The 21,983-nt window shown below is 35.0% G+C and overlaps 1 long non-coding RNA gene across 3 annotated transcripts in view; it reads right to left on the bottom strand.

Annotated features, from left to right (window-relative positions):
* The window catches only part of LOC149789907 (uncharacterized), a 2,017,354-nt gene that overhangs the window by 1,262,359 nt on the left and 733,012 nt on the right, over nucleotides 1-21,983 (bottom strand). The gene's annotated exons all lie outside the window — the stretch shown is intronic.

Genomic DNA, 21,983 nt, shown 5'->3' with positions numbered 1-21,983 from the left:
GGTGTCTGTGCTATTATCTGGTTAGGCATGACTATTTCGCAGAAATACAAACAAATCTTTTGAGATGAGCATAAAATACAATTATTTCTTTTCCTCCATACATTTACGATGCTCTCAAAGGACCCACATATTTAGGTAAAAGTATGACCGTTACCAGGCGTTAACGAGTTGAAAATATGCCGAGTAAACTTACGAATTACGCCACGTACAATGTATAAACAACACTTGGCAACTTTTAATGATAAAAGACGGTGTTTTTATTTATTTACTTATTTATTTAGTTATCAGAACTCTTTCAGAATAACAATATAACTGCCGATTATACAGCTCGCCTCTAAGAAGATTTTCGTAATTTCCAACTGCCATGCATAACATAAGTTTATGCCAAAGTGATCTGACCTACAAAATGTTGGCCATTGTCACAGGGCATAAAATTCATAAAACAATAAAGAACATTCATTTTTGTTCTACCAAAGCAGCGGAACCATAATGAGTTGATAAAACACAAGGATATTTGTTGTTATTTTGCAAACCATTGCTAATAAAATCAGCTTCAGAAACTATTATCATTGTCCGCCCTAGAGGAAAGATTTTACAAGGTGGAAATCACTGACTGTCAGTATCCCTGGAATGACAACCAGTATGACAACTATAACTAGTTTGTGCATCAGTAAATAATCTTGAGTAGCCACTTCACCTGAAATGCGTGTAGTCCATTCATCGAATACCTCCTATTCATTCATTGTATAATACACATTTTACTTACTAAGAATACCATATCACAGTATAAATGTTTAGTCATAAATCGGGAAAGTTTACAACTGTATATGCATATTTATTTCTATTTTAACCGTACTGTCATAAAGGTACTCCTGTGGAGGCTAGTGTGTATATGTCATGATGAAAGCTTATGTCATTAATAGTTTTCTTTCTTTGCTCTTTACAAAAAATCAAAATAATAAGACTTTCGTTCATCTTTTGTTAGATTTCATATTTTCTTGAGAATTTTTTTTTAAAATGTATCTGGAAAGTAAACATAAAAAATACGATAATTTAAAAAATGAAATTTGGGTCTCCATCTAAAGAATTTATATATTCTTAGTTACTACTCAGTAATTTTTAATTATTAATAAATGATTGTAAGATAAATTAGTTTTACAATGTAAAAGTGCGAGTTTGCTCCATTTACAGAAGGGTTTACTTGCTAATCTCTTTGTATAATTCTCCCAGCTTTGAACTACAGATACAGAACATTACATAAGACAGCGAATTTCAGTCTTAACCTAAAGCTCGAGGCTGGAGAAGAGGTCACTAAATTACCGTTTCCATAGTTACACACTGGTCAGATAGAGCAGTCTCCCGCAGGTATCATTCCCTATAGATGAATTAGAGGCCAAGTAAACTGCCTTCATTTCATGAGCTATACTAGTGTAGTATAGATGAAATAAGTTTTAAATTGCAAAAGGTGTCTCTTTTGTAACCAAAGTGCAAATCAATAAAGAAATATAATGACATGTAAAATTACATGAACAGCAATGAAGGATCTTTTCACGAGAGTCGCAAAAGATTGAAACTATTTAACGAATTTCATAAATTTCATTTTAAATAATCTTAAATGTAAGATTATGTTATGTGTATCACATGACAGAAATGATATTCAATAAAAAGCATAAAAATAGGTTACATAATTGACTTTAAATTACATTCGTCATTACACCTAAAATTCATAGGTCGTCATGCCGGCATTTGCTGAGTTATTGGGTGTTATTAAACGTATTATATAGTTACGTATGATACTGGAAAATATCATATGGGTATATTAATCTTAAGAGGAGCAACATTGGTTCAGTGGTTAGCGTCTCAGACCTGCGACCGAAAGGATGCAGGTTCAACCCCTGCCATCGGATCAAATCCTCGACCTTATTGGAAAATAATGAGATAACAAGTACATTCTACAAAGACATGGAACCTACTACCTCCACGAAATGATCATCTAAATTTGCAACAAGTGATCAGGAGAAGTGCGACCTGTTGAACTCGGAAGTTTGATTTGTTACACGTTTAAAAAATTATGACAAACAGTTACCGCATTTTGAAGTTAGAAATTAAACTTTTATTTCTGCCATCATTATAAATAAACAAGAAATTATAGATGTAGTAACTAGTCTTGACCTAAACAAAACCGCTGGAACCAATCCAATAAGTAATAAACTTGTACAAGTATAGTTGAAGAAATGTATGTTCCATTGCAAATACATTTAAATAAATCACTCCCAGCCAACGTGTTCCTAACACAGTGCAAGCTAGCGTATGACATACCGATGTATAAGAAAGGAGATAAAACACTACCGTCTAAATGCAGACTAACTGCTGACTTCAGCTAAATTATATACACTATTCATAAGTCCAACCTTAGAATATACTTCTGGAGTCTGGGATAATTGTTCTATTGAAGATTCGGAAAGATCAGAATAAAGGGGGGAACATCAGATGGACGATGCACGGATCGTTCCAGATCTATACCCATTAATTCTTCTAGATAGTCTCTTTATGCGGAAACTGCTTGGTTTGCACAACGAAGGAAAAGGAAGAGATTATGCATTATGTATTCGATTATAAATACTCAAGTACCTAACTATTTAAACGAACTTCTTCCACAAAGGAGATATGAGGCATCTACTTATCGTCTACGTTACTCTCAAAGTATCACACCAATCTCAACCAAACTTTATATTTTCACACGACCTTTTACCATATACGATTCGTCTTTAGAACTCTCTGCCTGATGATATCCGAAATCCTCCAAATCTTTATATTTTTAAGAACGTTTCTCTAATTTAACTAACGTGTCATCACACAAGCAGAAAGACATCTTATTGTAGGTGAGTAGTCACGTCACTTTTCAATGATAAATCTAGACTTAACCAAGAAGTGTATTGAAAGGTAGAGCGAAAGAGCTGGGATCTTTGGCATTAGGTAAGGGGCAGTAGACAAAGTGTTCAGCTTCTTCATTATCATAAGCACCTGCACACGTGAAAGAGTTAACTAAATTCACCATGTAAAGGTCGGATTTCAGGAGACTACCTGCTTGTCTAAGTTTAGTATGTAGGATATTAAGGTGACATTTGTCAGTAGCGTAATTTTAGCGTGATGACCCGTTAGTTGAATTAGAAAAACGTTTCTTAAAAACAGAAAGATTTGGAGGATGAGAAACCTATAAACTGATATCAAATGTGTTAAGATCGGTGATTCTTTACAATTGGCATGACTTATTTGGTTATATACAAACCATCAAAAAACGGCAAGGGTAGAAGCGGGTAGCAAAGATATGAAGATCGGTAAGTCGCAAGCAATACCGAGACAAAAAAGGCAACTTTCAAGGTAGCATTTTCACACATTTATATTGACACGGGTCGTTTTAGACTAATGAGAAACCAATAACTGGATATCAAATAGGTCCAAATCTTTGTAGCTTTTTTTACGATTAACATGACATATTTAGCCTTATAGAAAACGATCATGTTGCAAGGATATAGGCGCACGGACAGAGAAATGAAGATGTACTTAATAAGATACATACACATAATTTTTACTGTTTTATTGCTTAAGTATATGCTTCATATCACTAGTATCAGCATCGAGGTATGTGATACCATCGCAAAACAGCAATACTAGAGGCACGTAACAAGGATATGAAGATTGGTAATGGTAAAGTCGCAAAGGATACTGTGTAAAATATATAAACTTTTCTAGGTTGCATTTTCACACATTTCTGTAGGCATAGATCAATTTAGACTGATGAGAAACCTACCAAATAATACCAGATTTGTCAAAATCTGTGTGTGCTTACGATTAGTATGACTTATTCGACTCTAAGATAAACGTTCGTGTTGTAAAGATCTAGGAGCACTAACATTCAAATGATTATCATCGAATTATATGGTACCATCTCAAAGCGGCAAGGGTAGAGGCACGTAGGTAGAATATGATGATCCGTTGATGATCCGTAATATCGCAAGCGACACCAAGTAAAAAATATCAACTTTTTTACTTGCATTTTCACACATTTATATATTTCACAGATCAATTTAGACTGATGAGAAACCTACCAATTGATATCAAATTCGTCTAAATCGCGTTTTTAAAAAATTACTAATGTTATAACTTATTTGCCTATATGGAAAACGCTCATTGAGGAAGACATTGAGCGGACATACAGACACACAAAGATGTACTTTATAAGATGCATACACATATTATATATTGTTGTATAGCTTTCCTTGTTTGAGATCTATAATATTAAAATTGAAATATGTGGTACCGTGGCAAACTGCAATGGTAGAGGCACGTATCAAGGATATGAAGATCGTTAAAGTCGCAACCGATATCGAGTCAAAAATACAAACTATTTTATTTTCATTTTCACACATTTCTCTTGGCACAGATCGATTTAGACTGACGAGAAACCTAACAATTGATATCAAATTTTGCTAAATCGGTGTTTATTACTATTGTAATGACTTATTCACCTGTTTGTTAAACGATCGTATAGAAGACATTAGGAGAAAAGACAGACAAATGAAGACGTACTTAATAAGATACACATACATATTATTTACTGTTGTACAGCTTTAATTATATTCTTCAAATTTATAGTATTAGCATCGAAATATGTGGTACAATCGCAAAACGGCAATGGTAGTTTCACGTACCAAGAATATGAAGATCGGTAATGTCGCACCCGATATTCAGTAAAAAGAACAATCTTTTTTATTTTGCATTTTCACACATGTCTATTGGCAGAGATCGACTTAGAATCATGAGAAACGTATCAATTTATATCAAACTTGTCAACATCGTTGGTTGTTTGCGATTGGTATGACTTATTCGCCTATATGGAAAATATTCGGTTAGGAAGGCACTAAACGCAAGGACGTACAAATGAAGACGTACTTCATAAGACGCATACACATTATTTACCGTTGAACAGCTTTTATTATATGTGACAGTTTATAGAATTAGCATCGAAAAAGTGTGACACGATCGCAAAACGGGAATGGCAGATGGACGTAGCAAGGATACGATGATCGGTAACGTTGCAAGCGATACTGAGTGAAAAATACCAACTTTTCTATTTTGCATTTTCACCCATTTATATTGGCACAGATCTATTTAGACTGATAAAAATTTATCAACTGATATCAAACGTGTCAAAACCGTTCTTTGCGATTGGTATGACTTATTCGCCCATATGGAAAATTTTCGTATAGGTCATATGTAGGCATACGGAAAGACAGATAAAGACGTGCTTAATAAGATGCATACACATATTTTATAATTATATACAGCTTTAATTCTATGCTTCAGATCTATAGTATTATCATAGAAGTATGTGCTACCATCGCAGAACGGGAACGGTATATGAACGTAGCAAGGATATGAAGATCAGTAAAGTTGAACCCAATATTCAGTAAAAAGTACACTTTTTTGTATTCTGCATGTTCACACATGTCTGTTGGCACAGTTCGAGTTAGACAGATAAGAAACCTATATATTAATATGAAATTTGTCAAAATCGGTGTTTATTTACTATTGATATGACTTATTCGTGTATATCGAAACCGTTCGTAGAGGAAGACATTGGGCGCACGAACATACATTATGAAGACGTACTTAATAAGAAGATACATAAACATATTATTTACTGTTGTACAGCTTTAATTATATGCTTCAAATCTATAGTATTAGCATCTAAGTAGGTGCTACCATCCCTAAACGGGAAGGATGGAAGCATCAAGGATACGAAGATCGGTAAAGTCGCAAGCGACAATGAGTCACAAATAGCAACATTTTTATTATTCATTTTCACACACTTTTTTTAATTATTTTTTTTTTTTTTTTGTTCTTTTTTTTGCACAGATTGATTTAAACTGATGAGAAACCTATAAATTGATATCATATATGTCGAAATCGGTGGTTGTTTACGATTGGTACAACTTATTTACCTATATGGAACATGTTCGTGTAGGAAGGCATTTTGGCGCACGGAAAGACAAATGAAGACGTATTTAATAAGATATATAAACATGTTATGCTGTTGTTTAGTTTTAATGTTATGCTTCAAATCAGTAGTCAGCATCGAAGTATGTTGTAAACTCCCCCTCCCCTTAGTATGCAACTGCAAGCACACTTTGTCAAATTCTAAAAGGCACTAACTTTCTTGAAAATTATAATAATCAAAAAAATTCCGGATTCGTATATTATAACGTTATAATGCGCTTTCATTTTCCGTCAGGTAGGTCTCCAGGTCGAGTTGTTATGAACAACAGGAAACAGTATCGTACATTCTTTGCTAAGCGATCGCTCAGGTGGTGCAGTGTCTGTACAGAGCGTCCGCCTTGGATGCGAGAGGTCGCGGATTCAAACCCCTGCCGAATCATACTAAAGACATACAAATGGTACTAGCAGCTGCCTCTTTTGGCGCCCATCATTAAGATATTGGTGTGAGGATAATGTGATTGGGTGGGACAAAATGCTGTATGTTTGTGGCATGATGCCACATTGCTAGACATCAGTATAAACTGTCACAATGCAGACATGGTAGCGATATGATTGCATTTTTTTTTAAAGCTACGTTAAAAATTACACACACACACACACACACACACACACACACACTTTGCTTGGTTATTTGCTATTTGAAGAGATGGAATATTGTTCATATTTCAACCGCTTTTTATTAATGATCATCGATGTGACCAACATATACGATAATAATACTCCCGATGATGATGATGATGGTTGTTGTTCTGATTTCTGTATTACTACTGCTCCATGGGTATATTATATATCGAACTTGAAAACAGAAGCACTACCAGCAATAAAGCAGCTTTGAAAACAAATCGCACTTAATCGAAATCAATATATATTGACATCAAAATGAACGTCAAATGCTCTGTGCAACTGTATCGAAATGAACTATTACATGCTGGTTTTTTTCCTTTTTTTTTTTGGACAGTTTTAGACCGAAAAAAGTAGTACTTCAAGGCTCTGTCTATGGTATAAATATGTTCATGTACACTTTTCCATTGTAACTTTAAGTGTATGGACTGCAAATACGATGAAGCACAAATCGAGGACGTCGAGTGTTAGCATTGGAACAATGTTACTACTTCGGTCGAGAAGGATAACGACCTATATATGTATTCCTGCCCACTACCATGTAGGATGTATCAAACTGTATATTACTCAAGCGCTCTTTGTCGAGCGTGCTGGTGTGTGTGTACAAAAAAAAAATGGAATATAATAACTTTAACTGAAATATATACAATTAAATTCTATATAAAAGTGATGCGGCACCTGGGAGTAAAGCAAAAATGGAAGAAACAAATTTCCGGATCGCTACTATCAACAGCAATGGGATAGACAAAGCGAAAGCAGACAAAGTAGCCAAAGAAACAAACTTTGATGTAATAATGATACAAGAAACACACTATGGAATTAAGCCAGAGTTCAAAATTTTAGTAGAAGACAAACTTAACGCAATAAAGATATGCAACAATTTTGTAAATAATGATATTAGAGTTGGTTGCAACAATAATATTTTTAAAAAGCTGGGAAAGGTTTGAGGAGGGGGGAATTTTTTAAGGGACGGTTGCTACGTGTTAAAATGTTTAATTGTCATCATATAAATGTGTACATGCCAGCTAATAGAAATAAGAAACTAATTTTAAAGAAAACTTATATACCTAAATACAACAATATTCGATGGAAAATCTAATCATATGGGGAGATTTCAACTGGGTAGCTATAAATTAAACCAGTCTAGCAGGATTGATAAATTTTACGGAAATTTTTATGATCCATTAATATATATTGATACTGCAATAACCAACCAAAAGCTATCAGACCATTTCATGCTCACTATTGACCTAAAAATGAAAAAAAATAGAAAAATGTGGGCCAGGACTATGGAAACTAAATAATAAGATTTTAAATGACAAAGAATGTGTCGAAATAATAATTAAAAAAAGAAATTGAAACCGTCAAAAATGAAGAAAATATTAATATAATAATTGATTGGGATGTTTTAAAAAACAAAATAAAAGGAATAAATATTCAGTACTCAAATAGAGGGCGGAAAAACCCCAGAGAAAAAAGACAAACACGAACTCAAATTAGAACTAAGCAAAACAACAAACGACGATGGAGAAAGAAAAAAAAAACGATTGACAGACAAAATTAAAATCGTTGAAGAAGACGAAAATCAAGGGAGAATAATAAGGGCGGGAAAATTTACAGAGATCTACAACGAGGCAAAAAACGTATATAAGAGAGAAGAATTTAGAAAAGGGGGTGATACAATTTTAACCAATATCAAAATAAACAATGTAACCCATACTGTAAAAGAAGATATCCTAAATAATATTTCCAAATATTATAAAGAACTATACACCACACACCACACAGAACATATACTTCAGCACAATCGACAGCTACTTAAAAAATGTCGACTGTGAGATGACATCAGCAGTACATAGAGACTAATGTGATGATGTCATCTCAGATGAAGAAATCACATAAAGTATACAAGGCATACAAATACCAAACCTAAAAAAGAATTAAAAAATGCTCTAACATGCATATGATTGCAACATCTTTATAAGAGAGGGGAAATGCTATAAGCGTCGGGTTCCAAAATAAACCACAACAAGCACGAAATCTTAAAAATAGTTATCTGGAAGTGCAACCACCCTGGATTATCGCCCCCCCCCCCCCCCACACACACTTACTGAGAGACACTGTAAAGGCTCTAGGGGTTTACTTTGGTAATAAAAAAAAGAAGCTGTAGAAAATTATGAACATATTATCAATAAAATAAGAGAAAATGTGAAAATCTGGCCATGGCGCCATTACCTATCATGGAGCGGGCCCAAATGGACAAGACTTATTTATACTCAAATATTAACTACATAATTAAATCCATAGATATGGATAATACAATTTTAAACAAAACAGACAACGAAATAATAGATTATATATGGAATCATAAAATGCATCATGTAAAAAAAGAGACATTATATAGGGCCAAAAGTAGAGGGGGCTTGGGGTTGCCGAGCCCTCTACTACTATAATTAACTAACATAATCAATAGATTAAAAAAATGCACTCAGACCCGGCTACAGCGTGAGAAGCACCGTACATCTACTGGTTCGGCTTCACCTTGAGAAACCGACCAGAGATATACAAAAATAACAAATTAATATAAAAAAATCGAAGTGCCACGCAAACATATGAGAACTAATTTTAAAATATAGAGACAAAACAGATTTAGGCAAAATTTAATAAGTAAAAGTCACGCTTGGATTAGGGAGGAGGTAACCAAAAATATAAAATGTAGAGTAGAGCAGGACAACTGAGGGGGTAAATTGGACAAAAAAATTGGAAAAATTGGGGAAAATAAGATCTGTCAAAACACAAAGTATAATTTTTAAATACCTGCACAACACCTGGCTAACAGGCGAAGAAACAATCAAACATCGTATGCTGAGGATAATGCCGAAATGCCCTTTATGTAAAACAGCGAACTTCACCAAACTACATACGATTGTCCAATGTGATAAAACTAAACATAATAGGATAAAGTTAATAATGAAAATTTGCAAAAAATATAAGTATAACAAAAATAACATTTTATTCATAGATTTAGACTGCGAAAACAAAATCGTTCTAAAATGTATAGACTATATAGTAACTACGATGTTATCCTGTGGACAGGTGATACAGATTTTTAAATAAGATACGTGCTAAAAATAAGAATATTAACCACAACAAGAACTCAATACGTCTTACGACGAATAGATACTTACCGTCAGGTTGATATAACGCAATTGATGTTGGAATTGGGGGAGAGAGGGTGAGGGAGGAATAGGTATTACAGACCGAAGAGTCGCGTAGCGCAATTGCGAGCTGATGCCATACCCATACCCCCTCCTCGCACCCCACAACAGCCATATTTCAAAGAAAATTTCAAATTCTATTTCAAATATTTCAAAGAAACCCATATAACGTTTTTTTTTTTTTTTAAAAGAGAAAAGGGAAGAAAGGAAGAAAGAAAAAAATAAAAGAATTTTGTAATTTAATTTGTATTCTTCTTTCTCTGAAAGAAAATTCTAAAGACATATATAGGAAGGGATACAGGGAAAATATAAGGGAGAAGTAAATGGCGATGACATCATGGGGCTAAGTCACAGGGCTCAGTGAAGTGCACAGGCCCATCATGAGTCTTTGAAAACACCCAATGTAGAACATAAACAGACAAAATAAAGACACAAATACATACTGTATAACACTTAGTTTAAAAACCTACTAACTTCTCCCGCACTGCATGGTTGACCACTATAGAATAATGTGGTCTCATAAATACGTTTGGATCTTTCAATAAAGCATAATCAGATAAACTAAATAAAGGAGGTCTAACGCGACCAGGAAAAACACATAGAGAATGAAGAAGCGTGAACCTTGGATCGAGCGTAACCTACCTATCAACATCTTTAAAGAATATTATGAGGAACGACACATATTATCACTCGAATAATAAAATAGGAAATTATTTTTTTTAAAACAAAATCTAAATAGTACACCATTCCATCGTCAAAATTAGAAAACCATAAAACAAATTAAAAGATATAATATAACATCATAAAGGAAGAAATACAAATGGGAAAGATATTTGATCTATACTTGCTGTCTCAAACATAAAGAAAATATAGCATACACACAATATAACACCATTATATATAGCAAACACTGAGACCTAGGCGACATATAGCAAAGGTTACAAAACATTTCAAGGGAAGGAACTTCGAGCAAGGTGAGGGAAACCAGACTCGGACGAACAACCCTTTAGATAACACTATGGAAACATAAATACCCCATCAAAAATTCTAAAAACTAAATTTTTTATATAAAATTTTGTTTTAATAAAACGTAGAACACATCTGAGGGGGAAATACACAAATATAAAATACTTTTTATCTTTTTTTGGAAATGGGGGCATCTGTCCGGTGCCCCCACCCCACTCCCAAAAAAGTGTGTGTGTGTGTGTGTATTATTATGCCCATTACATTACTTGCAAAATATATATGGTGCTGACATTTTCGGCAAGAGGGAGACTTACCGATACAAAATATATGATTGTGGGTAGGAATATACAAATTTTGGTCGATATACATGATCATTGGTATCTATTCAAACGAGGGCCATGAAATACATTAGCAAATTTTTACAGTATTTTAAGGCAGGCGATTACGAATTATTTAAACCACGTTTTTCATCTGTCACAGATTTTATAATCATTTTGAAGTGGCTGCTTTATCTCGAGGAAAACGAGCGGTAAGTGTTATACAAAACAAAATCTTAATAGCAATTTGATCACTTTTGCGTCATTTGACAGTAAGAATAGTAATAAATAGAGGATAATTTCTTTTCCTACGTTAGGCCTAATACCTGGTATGTTTTTTAGTGTGGTACACACACAAAACACAACCCCAAAACAACACTAACAACATTTAAAAAACCCACAAAAACGAGTGCCGTGCCGAAGCCACGGGCTAAAATGCTTTATTATTATTTTTTTTTATTTATAGCATCAATCACAAATTGAAATATATACAGTATTAGCGTTGGAAAAGAAAGTTTTCTTTTGTTATATTTTTTTTCTCACCCTAGCGAAACACTTTCTGCAAATGACCTTAATAAAGAAAAATAATAAATTAACCTAAACCACTTTGAATGTCGACCGTATCTTTTATTTACACGGCATCATGCGCGGAAGAAAATACCAACTGAACCGGGATTTCAGACAGCAGATGAATTGAAGTTGATTCATTGAACATCATTAGCAATTGTACAATCAAACAGATGCAACAATGAAAAGTGGAACTATGAAAAATCGAGAATGTTAGATTTGCGAAGGATTTATTCCGAATCATTGTCTGCTAATAGAGAATTCATGTCAGTTGCTGTGTCGGCGATGCCCACACAGCGCGCCGTCCAAATGTGAAGTTGCGTTTTGCTGACAGACATAACACTGTGCCATAATTTATCTGATGGCATGTAAAGAAGCTGCTTAAATTATAGTATTTAAAAGTTTCTTCATTTTGTAAGAGCTCAAGAAATTAATTCTGGTTTGAAAGACAAGATGACGGTAAAACTCAGAAGACGTAGCTGTACAGTACCGTTGGTGTTGGAGACATCATAATAAAGGTAACTGCGTTAACTTCGCTTTTTGTTTGGTAATTTGTTGGATATTATCTTTTGCTGATCTTCTTTGAGCTTGGAGTAAATTGTACATTCTGAACATTTTTATTTGCACTTATCTGCTTAATATGTATTGCTGGGATATCATATAGAATATGAAGTCAGGATAATGGTACTATATTTTACATATTTGAATGATAAAAGACTGGTAAATGATATAATGATAAACTACTAAATAAATAATTTGCCCATTATCCCAAATATGTTAATTAAAACAAACATTGAATGTAAATTCAGATATAATGAGCAGTTGTAAGAAGTAAGAAATAAAATTTTATCCATTGAACCTGTTATGTGTTATCATCATCAGTTTTAAAATAAACACATGGAGACAAGTTTGCTTAAATTCTAAAATTAACACACACACACACACATATGGTATTTTAATCTAATACAGAAATGGTGACATTGATATATGCAGACCAATAGTTTTTTTATCTTCTACAGATATAAATTAAAAAGCCTAATTCTGAGAGTTTCACCTCCAACATTCATGATGGGAAAGGGCCACTAATTAAGAGCTGACATATGTGGAAGAAAAATACCATCCATGTTGAAAAGGGCTAGAGGTAATGTGAGAAAACATAATTTATCAATCTTATTTAGCATTATTGTTGATATTTTATCTCAACTGGTCAAAAGGCTAAGTGGGTTTATGTAATGGTCCAGAGTGTGTTATTTATTTCACATCCCTTTCTGTCTTTCAACAGTAAGAAATTAGCTACTTTGGAGTCCATAGTTCTGATCAATTTGTTGATATAAAACTTGGTTTTGGGCTTAAATCAACATCTTGGATAAATCTAATAATGAGCAAAATCCAAGTATATACATGTGATCATGTATAAGATTAGTTGAGTTTTTTAACCAGCCTAAAAGCCATACTTCCACAATATAGGCTAAAATCATTACGTTGTCCTTGAAGTTTGATGAGTGTTAACCATTAATAATAATAAGGCGATCTTTCATCTGAGCATGTTACCACCGCATGCAATATTTATACATGTAGTGCAGTTTTTACTAAACTTAGAATACATGCTTATATAAATGAGATCTAGATTGAAGAAGTGAAGATGCATACAAATACATGAGGTTATAACCACTACTGCTGATTCAAGTTTGATCATGCTTGGCCATTGGGCTTATATAGTCAAGTTTCACAATGATGCTTATTATGAGTGTGATAAAGGTATGGTAGTGAAGTGACCTTGCATCTGATTGGCAGGGTTTCTTATGATTTGCACAACAGTGTTTATGATGCAATTTAGTTCTGACTTGTTTAATTATTTGCTTGTATGTCTGAGGCTATAAGCAAAATCTATGCATATAATGTGGTGGTTCTAGATCTCACTAGCCATTCTTGCTACTGCTCTTAAAACTATTTCTCATTAATTTTATCAGACTTGGTGAATAGATTTATCTCATCAAGATATAGCAAAAGAGCAATTTTGTAAAAAAAAATATTCATTCATATTAAACTCAAATTCTGCATCTGATTGGTTGACCTTGCAAATACTATAAGGGCTCTATTTCTGACAAAAAGATTATTTTGATCTAATGTAGCAGAAATGCTTATATGATCAAAACATTGAACATATTTGATGACAAATAAGAAATAGATTTTCATGCAAATTTGATAAACATTGATAAATCGGTTCATATCATTAAAAGCTTGGAAGAGTTTGATTACATGCGAGACCATCACATATTAATCATTCTTTATTTAGAGAATTATTTTTGTCAGGATTTAGTAAAATATGTAAAATCAATATGGACTGGTTTTGTTATGTACAGCAACACTAGTTGTTTACTGAGTACTGAGGGAATTGGAGTAAGGCAAGGGTACATTGCAGTAGGTAACCTGGTTGACTTGATAACAGGATTTTAACACAAACATTTTTATCAGGAGTCTAGCATACTAACCATTGATTCACTGCAGATCCTGCCCCCATTAGTTACCTTTTAATACATAAAGCATTTGGGTTTTTTATGTCACAAATCCCATAGGGATTAAAATTAACATCATAGGTATCACTGGATAGTTTCGTATTTTGATATCCCTCTAATTTTTAAGGTAGAAGGCATGAACCTAATTATCACAAGACTAGCATTTATAAATTTACACATACGCTAATCTATAATGTGGTTCAGATTTACTTTGAGTTAGGCATGGAAATAGGTTGGCTTGTTGGTGACTGCCTGTCACAGTTAGATGAGCATTGGAGATCATATGCGTAACTTAGTCTGCAAATGAGCTGCCGACTTTTATTTGTGTCTGCTACAGAGGTAAATATAAAAAAATCTTGATGGTAGATGGGTGATGAAAAGTATGCTAATTTGTTATAGTACTAGTGAACTTTATTCATTCATAAGGCACATACTGATTCTTTTAGTTGCCTTGTCACAGAAAAATATTGAAAATAGCTATTTCTAGTAAAAAATGAATGTAAAATGTACCTGCATCCTTTGACCCTACCAGAACCAAACTAAAAGCTCAAATTTGTGCAGCTGCTTTTGCTCATCACAAACATAATTGGGAGTATGACTGCTAACCCTACCCTCTAGCACACATTTAAGATCTTTAAAGTTTTTAAATACAGCCTTCTAATTATACAAGTTTTATTACATTGGTCAATAATTAGTCACATGTGATGACACTTGTAACTAATCAAACCACAGCAACTGAGAGCAGACTAAGCACTGATATTTATATGGTACAGTGGCAATATACAGTCTGTCTGCCGCAACACATGAAACAAACTGGACAAATCTGAAAACCTTGAATTTGACTTTATTTATCTGTATGGTAGAACAGAACCTGAGTTGAAAAGCTTTTAAAGAATAACCTTGATATCAAACCTAATAATAACTGCAGGAGTTATATTATGGATAATTAACCATTCTCTCAGTTTCAAACTGGGCATTCCATCCCATGGGGTTCTAAATGTAAACCAAGTGTAACTGATATCCTAATGAACTGTAAAGACCAAAGCAGCACAACAGCAGGGGACCAGATATGTCCAGATCCAGAAATCATACACCAGTTTCAAACTGATGATGAACTACATAAAAATTACACATCTGCTAGAACTTATGTTATGAAGATAACTTAAATTGCATTATTATTAATCCTCCTCCTCACATTCATCATAACTGAGATGCATCATATATGTTTTATTGTAAAATAGTTTATGCAACATAATTCAGTGAAGACCTTTGCTGCCATTTTACCAGTGAACCATTTGTTTCAATGAACATATTTTATGTTGTAACAAGGAGCATCATTTAAACATTATGATACACTTATCATACCTGTATATGAAATCTTAATACTAACACTTATACTTGCAATAATACTACTAATAAAAACACCTGCATTGATAATTTGATTATGTTCAATTGGACTTGTATCTAAATGATCACCAGCTGTATGAAAAGACATATTTTAATATATAGATATTGGATGGAATACTAGTTACCACAATTGAATAGTCATATGATAAATGATATATTATTTTAAACAATTTATATTTGCAGTGAAACATACTTTTACATTATTTTCCCTTAAATTTCATTTATAGAGCAGTATACTCTGCATTCATTAAATTACTGAAATGGTTAATAATACAACAACAAATACTTCAACTTCCAGAATCACAAAAATCAAAAGATATAAACAAAAACTTCCCTACATGTATCAACAGTTGTCACTTAATAGACAGAACTATGAAGATTTAGAATAGGATGTTAACAAATTAGGTATTCAAGTTAAAAAGAAAAAAATACCAAGTAAGCTTACTACCAAAAAATCAAACAATAACAGTGAATTTTAGTACATTCCCAGGAAACAGAATATATGATTTTTCTTAACTTGATCTGATACATCTTAAATCTATAGAAAATGATTCATATTGTATGACTAAAATATTATGTAAACAAAAATTCCATCACTTTTTTCAGATGCAACATGCATACCCCAACCCATCCTTCTTGATCATAAAGTATACCAGCATTCCACTATAAGATGGGGAGCTGTAGTGGCTCAGTGGTTAGCTTTCTGGACCTGTGAAATAAGGTAGGTTCAAATTCTGCCATCAGACCAACCTGGGTTAGCTACCATGGTGTGTCCTTGGGCAAGGCACTATACTTAAAGTGCCTTGGCACTAAATAACTTACTTGTATTGGTTTACCATAAAAGGCCAAACCAAACACAAAAAACAACTTTAAAATATGAGTTTTGTCAATACTAAGTAAATGAAAATCATGCTGAAGAAATGTTTTTATTAATACAGTTTAATGGATCTAAAAAATCTCTTTCTTCTGCAGGAGTTTAAAATGTTAAATTAAAAAGGTCATGGTACACATTGCTTTGTTCGTACACATCAGGCTCCGTAACCCATATCCAACTAAAAATTTTAGTAGAGTCTGAATAAAACATATTTTAATCTGGATGATAATATTCTTTCTCCATTCATATATTACACCACCAAGATTGATCCAAATAAGATTACATTTTACTATAACACTGAGGATGAGTATGCCTCTTAACAACTGACAAATATGGAGAGAATGGAGTTAAACTGAACTTTGATTTCTTTTCAACCATAGCACAAGATGATCATTTATTATGAAAAAACCTGAATAAAGTTGGAGTTCATAACCATGACAGTCTTGATACAATATAAATTCAATATATTATTGTTGTCTTGAGGTATAGTTCTGTATATTACAATCTCACACAAGATCAGGGTATATTTTAGTACAATACAGTTAATTCGGGATTGTATTAATACCTATTCTGGTGAATGAACATTAAATAAGATTTACTATTTTGGAACCAGTTGCAATAAAGTTTACTAAACAAGAGAAAATATGACTTTACTATAATATCTAAAATGTAAAATCTGCAAACAGAATACTTGCTTGACTTTACACTTCAACTATATCATAATATTTATTTGAAATGAATTTATACAAATGGCATTAAATTGGGTTTCAGGCTGGTAATGACAATGGTAGTAGTGAATAGGGACGGTCTATGGACTAGGGAACTTCCATGTTAAAAATGGTATATCCACTCTGGGGACTATGTAATTTAACATGGGAGAAAAAAAAATATCCATTCTAGGGACAAGGGGAATTTAACATGGGAGAAAGAAAAAAAACTATTCACTCTAGGGACAAGGGAAATTGAACATGGGGAATAAATCGTGGGACTGTCTTGGGACTAGGGGAAATGGAACAGGGTCGGGACCCTATTTTAATAAGGTCCCGACCTGATGGGTCTATGAAAATGGAACAGGCGAAATTTGAAACAGGGAGGGGTCTCTATTTTTTATTATTTTTTTAAACAAAAAAATAAAAAAAGGGGTAGGCAATTGAAAGTCAAGATCTTTTCGAGAGATAGGAATGGCGCTGAAAAGGGCCTTTGGTTTTATGTTAATATACCCTTAACATAAAGGGCATCTGTGACATCTTCTTCTTGACCTTAGGCTGCTCCTGACTGCAGGACCATAGATTAAGATTCTTTTGAGGCATCCTTGATGCTCCACATAAGATTCTTCGCATCCACAGGCTGGTGTCTGTCCTGTGGATAACTGTCCAGTTGGATCAGACATACATTGATATGTCTGTCCGGAACATCATCGAAGACACAAGCGTTGAAGATTGTACGTCGGTCCACATGTTGGGGTGCTGAGTAACAGGTGAAGGAATGCAGTGAACTATACTTATTTATAGGGGGAGGAAGGATTGAAACGGATTGAGTTTGTTGACCAATCCAAGCACGCGTTACAAAATTCAGTCAGCCCACGTCCAATCCGAAGAGAGCAGTCTGTGACGTCACATAGTCTATATAGATTCGTTAGCGCCTGTGCGCAGTCAATCTAAGCAACAGTTTTTCAACATGACGGAAACTCAGAAAACGATCAGTTGGGGTGCACTGATGGTGGAGACTACCCAAGGGAACCCAGACTTACTTTCAGAAGAGGTGAATTGGGATTTTGTGGATTTTTTTACCTTGCAAGAATTTGTTCCTGAACCTTCGTCACCTTCTCCTTCATTACCGCACATGGAAAATTTTAGACAGAGACAGAAAGAAGAATTGGAGAAATTTATACAACAGCAAAAGGAAGCGGAACAAGCGTTTCTCCTACAACAACATCAGCAAGAAGAAGAGGTAAGAAAAAAACAACAACAAGAAGAAGCAGCAGCAAAGAAACAAGGGTGTCAAAATCAAACGGTCACGGTACTGTTAGACATTTTAGCGGAGTTAAGAAGTCTGAAACAAATGTATCAAACTTCTTTATTACGGCCGAAGAGAATACGACCTTCCCAATCTAAACACTCCAACCCTGTGACTACGCCTACTGCACCACCCTTAGTGATTTCAATGAAATCATCATCAACAGTACGCAGTCCAGAAGTAGGCCTTGGCCATGGCAAAGGCTTAAGACAGTTAAAGTTGATTGTTTAAACTCACCCCTTACACCAAAAAAGGCCCTTTTCAAGGCCATCCACGTCTCTCGAAAAGAGATAGACTTTCAATTGCCAATAACTAAAAAAAAACATTGTACCCAATAGTACCTGTCTGTGTATGAGTGTGCGTGAGTGTAGGTTCCTATTTTAAAATCAAAACCCAAAGACACTTACCTTTTATAATTAATTTATTATTTTATAAATATTTACAATTCACAATTCACAACAGAGCACTTTAAAAAGTTCATAGACTTATTCTGTCTCATTGTTCACTCTCTGTTTTTTTAATGTCTTCACCGTCATAGTTTTTTCCTCCTCTTCCTCCTCACTTTCTTCCCTTCTTTTCTTCTCCTGTTTCTTTTTCTTCACCTGTCTGTTTTCTTCCTCTTCTTCTTCCTCTTCCTCTGAAGAATCCCTCTCTTCTTCTGACTCCTCTTGTTTCTTTTTTGGGCAGTCTGGTGACCAATGTCCTTTTTCTTGACAATAATAACAGGTATCTTGACTTTTGTCTCTTCTAACCCCTTTTTTTCTTTTTTGACGGTCTGGACACTCTGAAGACCAATGCCCTTTCTTCTGACAGATATAGCAAGTATCTTGACTTTTATCTTGAAAGGAAGGAGAGTAGTCCCTCGGCTGGTCTGAAGAGAATTTTCTAATGACCCCTCGCAAAGCTCTGATGAAACGTTCGATCTTGGTAGTCTCTTCCATCGTTGTGCTCAGTTTGAGAGTGAAATGAATAGTGAAAGGACAAGACACATACCCTTTATATACGCTGGTCTGCTATGACTATAAATTAGTCCATGGTGTTTAAACTTTAGTCATTTGACTTTTTGCTATCGAGATGAAATGATCCAATTCATTTGAGAAGAAAGAAGAAGAAAGTAAGAGGCAGAAACGTGATCTATCGCCTCGTACCAGGGCTGAAGTCTTGGCACAAATTCATGCCAGTGATTTTGAAGACGACATGAGTGAACCAGAATCCAAACCCTCTAAACAAAGTTTACCACCCTTAGTCAACCCTGAAAAGTACTATGACATTCGAGAGACGAAAAAGCGTCCCTCTAGAAAATTTAGAACTACGGCTTACAAATACACAGTGAAGTTTAAAGACTTCAAGTCTGAAGTACTGTTAGAGAAAGCAGAAGGGTTCATCACCGACATGTGGAATTCTTTCCTTACCACACTCAAGCGACAATGTCAACCCAAAGAAGATGATCACTTGAGACTTTCCATACAACATGACGGCTTGAAATCCCCTGTTTTAATCGAGTTTAGCAGCCCGGCAGAATTGACCACTTCCAAAGTCATGGACAAGATTCAACACGTGCAACAATCTAATGACCAGTTTGATATCACCGATGGAAAAGCCACACTGGACATGACCCACGTCTCTCCTCCTCAATTGACCGGACAATGCAGAAAGACCTTATTGGTCAACAACCTTCGCATTACCAAAACAAGTCTTGTCCAAATTAACAATTTTCAAGACCACATGTGTTTAGCCCGAGCCATCGTGGTGGGATGAACCTATGCCGACAAGAACGACACGGTAGAATGGAAAAGAGCCTGGGAGAACATTCGAAAATCGAACCGAGCCAAACAACGAAATGAAGCAGAACTTCTGTTACAACAAGCATGCCTGTCCAAAGACACATCCTGTGGCATTCCTGAGATGCAAAAATTGCAAGATGCCCTAGCTCCACGATACACCTTGAAAGTGCACCCTCAAGAAGTGCGCGGGTCTCTGTTGTTTCGAGGGAAAGACTTTAAGGATGGAAAATACATTCACCTCTATCATCACGATGACCATTTCGATACCATTGCCACTATCACTGGATTCCTGGGATACAAATATTACTGTGAGAAATGTGACTTATGATGGTTATAATAATCGAGAGCAACACAAACATTGTGGATCGAAATGCTCAGGATGTTTGACATCTCAACCCTGTCTGAGCGAAGGGCAAGAACCAGTGCATTGTTCTGCTTGTCTGCGCACATTTGTCAGCCCTGCCTGTTACCAATAACATCTGAAGATGCAAGGTTCACAAAAGAAATGTGCTTGTCAACTCCTGAGATTGTGCCCAATGTGTGGACAAGGTCTATGTATCAACAGTACCAAGGCACACATATGTTCAGGAAAGAAAAAAATGTCACATTTGTCACTGCATCGTGGACTTGGAACACCAATGCTACATGCAAAAATATCAATCCCAACCAGAGAAAGAGGATGGTCACAAGAAGAAGAAAGGGAATTTCTTTTTCGATTTCGAATGCATGCAAGAGACCGGTATTCACATTCCTAATTTCTGCGTGGCTCATCGAGCGTGTGAGAAGTGATTCAAGAACCTATCTTGAGTTATTGCCCTCACTGCATTAAGATTCCTTGAGGGCGTGAAAAAATCTTTCAAGGACCGAACACACTAGCCGATTTCACACAATGGGTCTTAGACCCCATCGACAAGACGTGGAGCCAAGAGGACATCGAACATTATTATGGAGAATGTCATCACCATGCCACGGTGATGGCTCACAATTTCTCCGGATACGATGGACAGTTTCTTTTGAGATGCTATACGGAACGTGGCATCGAGCGTCCTAAAATCACTTTGAACGGAGCCAAAATCATTTTCATGCAAGTGGAACAAGTGCAGTTTAAAGATTCGATGAGCTACTTAGCCATGCCTTTGAGTCGAATGCCTAAAATGTTTGGAATGACAGAAATGGCTAAAGGGTACTTTCCACACTTTTTCAATACAGAAGCCAATCAACACGCCGTTCTACCCCAGCCTCAGGCTCACTATTACGACCCTGACAACATGCGTACCGAACGAGAAACTTTCTACGCTTGGTACCAGGCTCACGCCTCCGACCCTTTCGACTTTCAGGAAGAAATGCTAAAGTATCGTCGTTCCGACGTGGACATTTTACTGCGATGCTGTGGAAAATTTCGAGAACTGTTCATGGAACACGGAGGGGTTGATCATTTAAAAGAGGCTTGCACCATTGCCAAAGCGTGTTCCTTAGTCTACCGACAACGATTCATGCTTGAAAACACGGTGGCTGTCATCAGTCCTCAAACGACCAACTATGTCAAACGTCAATACTCGGTCAAAGCCCCATGCTGGTTGCATTACTTGTGCGACAAGGAAGACACATAGATTCAGCATGCCCGCAACGGACAGGGC

This window comes from Sinohyriopsis cumingii, chromosome 10, assembly GCF_028554795.1.
Source record: "Sinohyriopsis cumingii isolate HCF-2022 chromosome 10, ASM2855479v2, whole genome shotgun sequence".
Lineage (NCBI taxonomy): Eukaryota > Metazoa > Mollusca > Bivalvia > Unionida > Unionidae > Sinohyriopsis > Sinohyriopsis cumingii.
This window is presented reverse-complemented; position numbering and strand designations above follow the sequence as displayed.